Source organism: Crassostrea angulata, chromosome 8, assembly GCF_025612915.1.
Source record: "Crassostrea angulata isolate pt1a10 chromosome 8, ASM2561291v2, whole genome shotgun sequence".
Classification (NCBI taxonomy): domain Eukaryota; kingdom Metazoa; phylum Mollusca; class Bivalvia; order Ostreida; family Ostreidae; genus Magallana; species Magallana angulata.
In genome coordinates, this window is record NC_069118.1 from 50877536 (window position 1) to 50883708 (window position 6173).

The following is a 6173-nucleotide window of genomic DNA, read 5'->3' on the forward strand; positions in this document are numbered from 1 at the left end:
TAAGTAAGCTGAGTGAAAGGTTCACAGATATAAATAATTAAATAAACTCAATGAGTCTTTGATGTCCAAGACATGTAAAGCTGATAATTTCACATTGTTGTTTTAAAAGACTAATAGTCCTTGAGACGTGGCACTCTGTCTCTTTGAAATCACATAGAGTCCGAAAAGTGTTAATCACTAATTAAATAAGTAACTTTGTAAGAAATAGACTGTGAGAAAATATTAAAAAACATATGTTAAATTTTAAAAGTAAAGTCCAAAATAAAGTTATAATTGAACAGTGAATTTTTCACGGTGATAGTTGGGAATTATCATAAGGTACATTTGACCCCTTATCAGATATATTTTAATATAGAAAATTCTCCTATTTTCTACATATTGTGTCTTTATATTGTAATTGTGTTTCAAACTATTTCTGGAACAAAATGCACAAAAAAATAACTAATATCTTTTTGTCACTATAAATCCCATTTTGCCGCAAGGAAATATTTTCTATTACTTGATAATCTGCTTCGTAAATATTCACACTTATCACGGCGATGAGTGAAATATCTATCTAGTTAAGGTCAAACAAATTTTACGTAACAAATCACTTCTCAATTAGAAATTTCTTTCGATGTTTGATCTACTCAATTAGTGTCAGGTCATCGGATTAAGCCCCTTTGTCTGTACCCACGCTTTACCTATCTTTTTGTCAAGAGGCCCTCGCAAGGGAATCCTTTCTTATTTTTATTGATACAATAAGTAATTAACCTATAATGTACCTCACCTGGACTAAGTCCATTTTTGTCCCAAGATCCCAGCGCGTCACTTTATGCTGGACCCTTGTGGAATAAATATCTTTATTGTATATCGACTCCATTTATCAATTACAGTACAGAAAACCAACTTTAACAACAACAATCCTAAGCACGAAATATTTTTTCGTGACAATTTCCTCTATTTCTTACGGAACCTTATAGTTAATTTATAGCTCTATAGAAACAGCCAGACTAAAATCTACAAGCCCTATTTATCGACTGGTCGAAATCTACAGCGGTTGAAAGTGACATGACTGAAATTGACACGCCCTGTTTATCGATTGGTCTGAACCTACATCGACTTTATTAAAATTTAGTAAAATCCCGGACTGCACAAAATAATCATGACGATGCCAGACTCAAAGTCTCACAGGGGACGATTTGGCTGCTCCTTTTAGCTAACGGACTTTTGTACATTAACAGTAATTTAGTGAATTTTACAAACTTTTCATAATCAATATAATAATTAGTTAAAGAAAGATGTTAATATAAACAATGAAATGCTTTCTTTGATGATTCATGCGGGTTATGAAGGTAGCGATCATTGCAGGAAAAATTCACATAACCCGCTAGTTCTAATCAATTTATTGATTGGTCGAAAGCTTCAACAAACCTTTAAAAAATCACGGACTGCACGAAATAATCATGATGATGTCCAGCTCAAATTCACAAATATTTCTTTTATATAACGTACGCAGTACAGTTAAGGCGGTCAATAAAAATATGGGCAAATTTTTGTGATGAAAACACGTATACTTAAGTTAAACTGGCATGTCCTTTTTAAAATCAATAACAGTCACTCAAATGCAATATATTTCTTAAATATATATATAACAGTACAATATTTTATGTTCATAGTGGTCACGTGATATGGCAGTCGCATGGTACAAGCAGATGTATTTGTGGTTTTGAGGTCATTTAAAAAATTCAATATTGCAAGGGCATAATCATGTCAAAATTCACAACTGAATTATGAAATAACTTGATGTTATATCGTAGATTTTGAAAAAAGGTGCGAACTTTTTAAGATAAGAATTTTTGTTAGTAGAAACCGTAATTTATAATGCATATGTTGAATAATTTTGAAGGTCACAGGGTTAATTTCATTAAAAAATAAATAATTTGTAAGATTTTACAAGGATCGTAGAAGTTTTTAAGTTACATAGTATATTTCAAATTCACATGTAAAAGTTTGTCGGGATCAGGTAAGTGTATGCCCTTGCAATTAAGTGATTTATTTAGGTACTCAGATTTTAGATATACGATATTTTATACAAAACCGAGGTGGCTTCTTTATACGATGCATACTTTTAACAAAATGAAAATAAGACTATGTAGGTAGCATTCTACTAATAATAATTTTAAACAAAATATTCATTTATACTTTTCCGTTAATGTATGACATTTATTTTTCTTCGCTATAAAACTGCACGATAGCCTTCAATGTTTTAACTTAATGCGTCATTTTGAAGCATATGACGTAATATTTTGTAGTACTGCGAGAACGACATCTCGCTTATTTTTCAGTGTGTACGATATAACGGACATCAAAATTGTAAGTTATAGCATTTGTTGTTTTTAATTAAAAGATTAGTATAAGTTAATATTACTAATAAATAGATTAATAAGAAGTTTCGAGGTTTGTAATATACTGTGATGTCATAATGCACATTTCCCGTACTTTTTGTCTGAACGGAGTTTATTGACAGCCATTGGTAATTTGTTGCGTACTGCTGCACATTAACAATTATAGTTTAGTTACTTTTTAATTACCTACTTTTTATGATTATTCAAAATTTTGATTTAAAAAGTGTAAATAAAAACAATAAAACGCGGGCTAAAACGCGATCATTGCAGAAAAAAATCACATAACGTACGTATTTTACTGCAATGTCGCTACCTTTGTACCCATATAACTCACCAAAAAAAAAATTATATTTTTTAAATGAGGCACGTTACCATAAGGTATTGGTAAAAAGGGGTGGGGTTTGGGGCTATAGCAAGAATCATGCAAAATAACGACAAACACATGTACCCACTGGGATATATGCGATGTCAAAATATGTATAATTATGTTAATAATGCTTTATATAAAAACCTAGATAAATATATTTCAATTAAATTCTTAAAGAAATGTTTAAATTCTTAAAAATCAGTCTCATTATTTTGTTTTGCTTTTAAACTTTACAGACCCGACAGTAAAATTCGCCCCTTGATTGACCATTTCAACCGTGTCGTCACCTATTTCTACATGCCTGACCGGAACATATGTGTGGACGAATCATTGATTGGTACAAGAGGTCGCATAGCAATGCTCCAATACATCCCGTCAAAAGCAGCAAAATTTGGAGTGAAATTCTGGGTATTAGCCGAAAGTACAACTGGATATGTTGCACATTTGAAATGCTATCTAGGTTAAAAGTTTACTCCCACATCCAATCTTTTACAAGGAACAGAAGTAGTCCTGCGACTCCTAAAAAACTGCAACTTACTCCAGAAAGGTTATCATGTTGTCTGTGACAGTTTTTTTTTTTGCAGTTTTGACCTCGCAAGGAAATTAATAGACTTGAACACGTATTTGACAGGAACCTTAGATCTAACCGAAAAATGCCTTTAACAATCAGAAACGCCCATGGACCTGGTGAAAGTGTGTATGTAAGACAAGGTGAAATTTTGGCAGCAGCGTACAAGGGGAGGGAGAGTAAAAAACCAGTTAGAATGATCAGTACTTTTATCAATGCAGCAAACTCAAATGGAAAGCCAAAAATAATACAACATTATAACATGAACATGGGGGGAGTGGATGTGGCAGATATGATGCTACACTTTTATAATGATAATCGCAAATCTATTAAAGTCTGAAAAAAAACTTGCCATTAATATCATTCATCGAATGTGCAGTAACGCCTACATCCTGTACAGAAAGAACACATTAGATGCACCAGTGAAATCCCGTCTGAGATTTATACAAGAGGTGATTGAGGCCCTAAGTAGTGAGTACCTGGTCGGCAGGGACCAGCCCGTCAGAGGCGTGAGGCAAACGAGACGGGACTGTTAAATGTTAAAAATGTTAACATTGTTAAAAACAGAAGTTGAATTTTTTAAAAGGCCTGCATTCATGATATTACTTTGATAAAATCAAAACTTAGGTAGATTTGTGGTCTGTGATATGAGAAAAGGTTTCCCCCTTAATCTGATTTTTATAGAAATAGATATTGGTCTGCTCGATCCATGCAGCGGTGATTTTTGTACATGATTTTTATCTTATATTATACACTCCTCATACCACATATACAGTAACACGTATAGATTTTCCGACAAACATAAAAAATTAACAAATCAGATGAATGAGAGAGAGAAAGATGAATGAGAGAGAGTACAATAAGGAAATTGATAAAATGACTGACGATGTGAAAACTTTTTATTATATTTCATTTATCAAATTTTATTTATCATTTTTATTTATTAGCCAGAGAAGAAAAGGACTGTGTCGCATGCTCTGACAGAGCCACAGGGCAAAGGCGGCGATCAAGAACGCAATGCACGAGATGCTTAAAAGGCCTCCACTTTGCCTGCTTAAAAAAGCATTTGTGTGTGGAGGAATAGTGTGTAGCGATTAATTGAAAATAAATTTTTTGAATGCAAAATAGAACATTCTTTTGTGAACACAATTCCTGGGAATTTGCAATTTTCACGTTTAAAGTTTATTTGGTCTACTTTTTAACAGCTGCAAATTAAATTTGATTAAGAAGGGCGGTGCTTGTCCACCCTTTGATAGCGAATTTTCATTTTTAATATTGTGTTATAACGCTACATGCTAGACACAAAGCAAGAGTATATATGGTAAATTATAAAATCATTGACTAAGATGATTCGCATGATGTTAATATGTTATAAAATATCAGCTTTACCCATATTTTTTTCTTTTAGAGGTGCATTAAACGGTTTAGAAAATAAATCGGAAAATTTGCAATATAATTGCAACAAAAATTGCAATCCCTTCCATATTGTACATTTATTTGTAAATGCCCAAAAAGGGGTGTATTTAATTTGGGGAATAGAAAACTTGTAAATCCACATCTTTACCACACTGTGAAAGTTCACTATCAACTTACAAATCAAAGTTTTAATGATATTTCGTGTATCAAATGAAAGCTAAATTATATAAAATGGGAGAATACAAGACATATAATTTCAGCTGACTTTTCCGTAGAATATCCATCTCAAAGCAGGTGCGCTTTACGCAACGAACGCGAAATTAAACCGTCATAACGTCATAACTCTTTTAAAAACGTCATATACCAGTGACGTTACACTACTGAATTCAAAATCCACTGATATTCCCAAATATTGACTGACATTGCCTGACATCCACTGTACATTGACTGTACCTCACTGTACATTTCACTGACTTCCACTGAACCCCACTGTACCCCACTGTACATTTCTACTGAACAGCACTGTATCCCACTGTACATTCCTACTGATTTCCACTGTACCCAACTGTACGCCACTGTACAGGGCACTGACCAGCACTGTACCCCACTGTACACCACTGTACCGGGCACTGACCATCACTGTACCCCACTGTACGGCACTGTACTATTAATTTGAGAAAAAAATCAGATTTTTAAATCTTCAGTATATTTTGTTTCTTCGATATCTATTTTTATTATACTGTATATAGCATTATCATTATGTATACAGACAACTTGACAGAAGAATGCAACAGGTCGTTAAATTTATTTAATACGTTTTCTTTATTGATAAATGTCTATTGTTATTGAATGTTACGATCATAAAATTATGATAATTTCCCTAGCTATAAGGTGAAAGTATTGAATTTTACATGCTGAATCTGATTATTAAAAAAGTACATGTCATTATGTTCATTCTGCCAGTCATTCGAAAATACCCCCCCCCCCCACCAGCAAGGTTACATAATCATTTCTTATTGATGATATATGACAAGCCCTCGTTTAAATGATCGGGTTGTTAATTCTCTGTGTCTCATAAGCTCTGTTTTAGCCACTAAAACAGTCAATTAAAAGCAGAATCCATAAAATATATCCATGCTTGTTTTTTTTTTGTACACATGTCCAAATATCATGACTGCCCGCTTGACAACACAGGTACATTTTGAAGATAAAATATTTAAATATACATTGCAAATGTCGGGTTTTATTTTACAAAATAACACCTACTGCAGAATACATTATAAATTTTAAACATAATCAGTGACATATTAAGCGGTAATTAACTGTATCATTAATTTCAGCAAGAAATCAAAGGAAGGATTTAAATCAAGGAAGGTTGTAACATGTTGTAATATGCGTAGCTGTACAGTTTTCTTAATATATGAGTTTAAGAAAT

The 6173-nt window shown here is 32.8% G+C and overlaps 1 pseudogene; it reads left to right on the forward strand.

Moving 5' to 3' along the window:
- The first annotated feature begins 3584 nt into the window (after nt 1–3584).
- Nucleotides 3585–4406, forward strand: LOC128159231 (uncharacterized; annotated as a pseudogene).
- The last annotated feature ends 1767 nt before the right edge of the window (nt 4407–6173 follow it).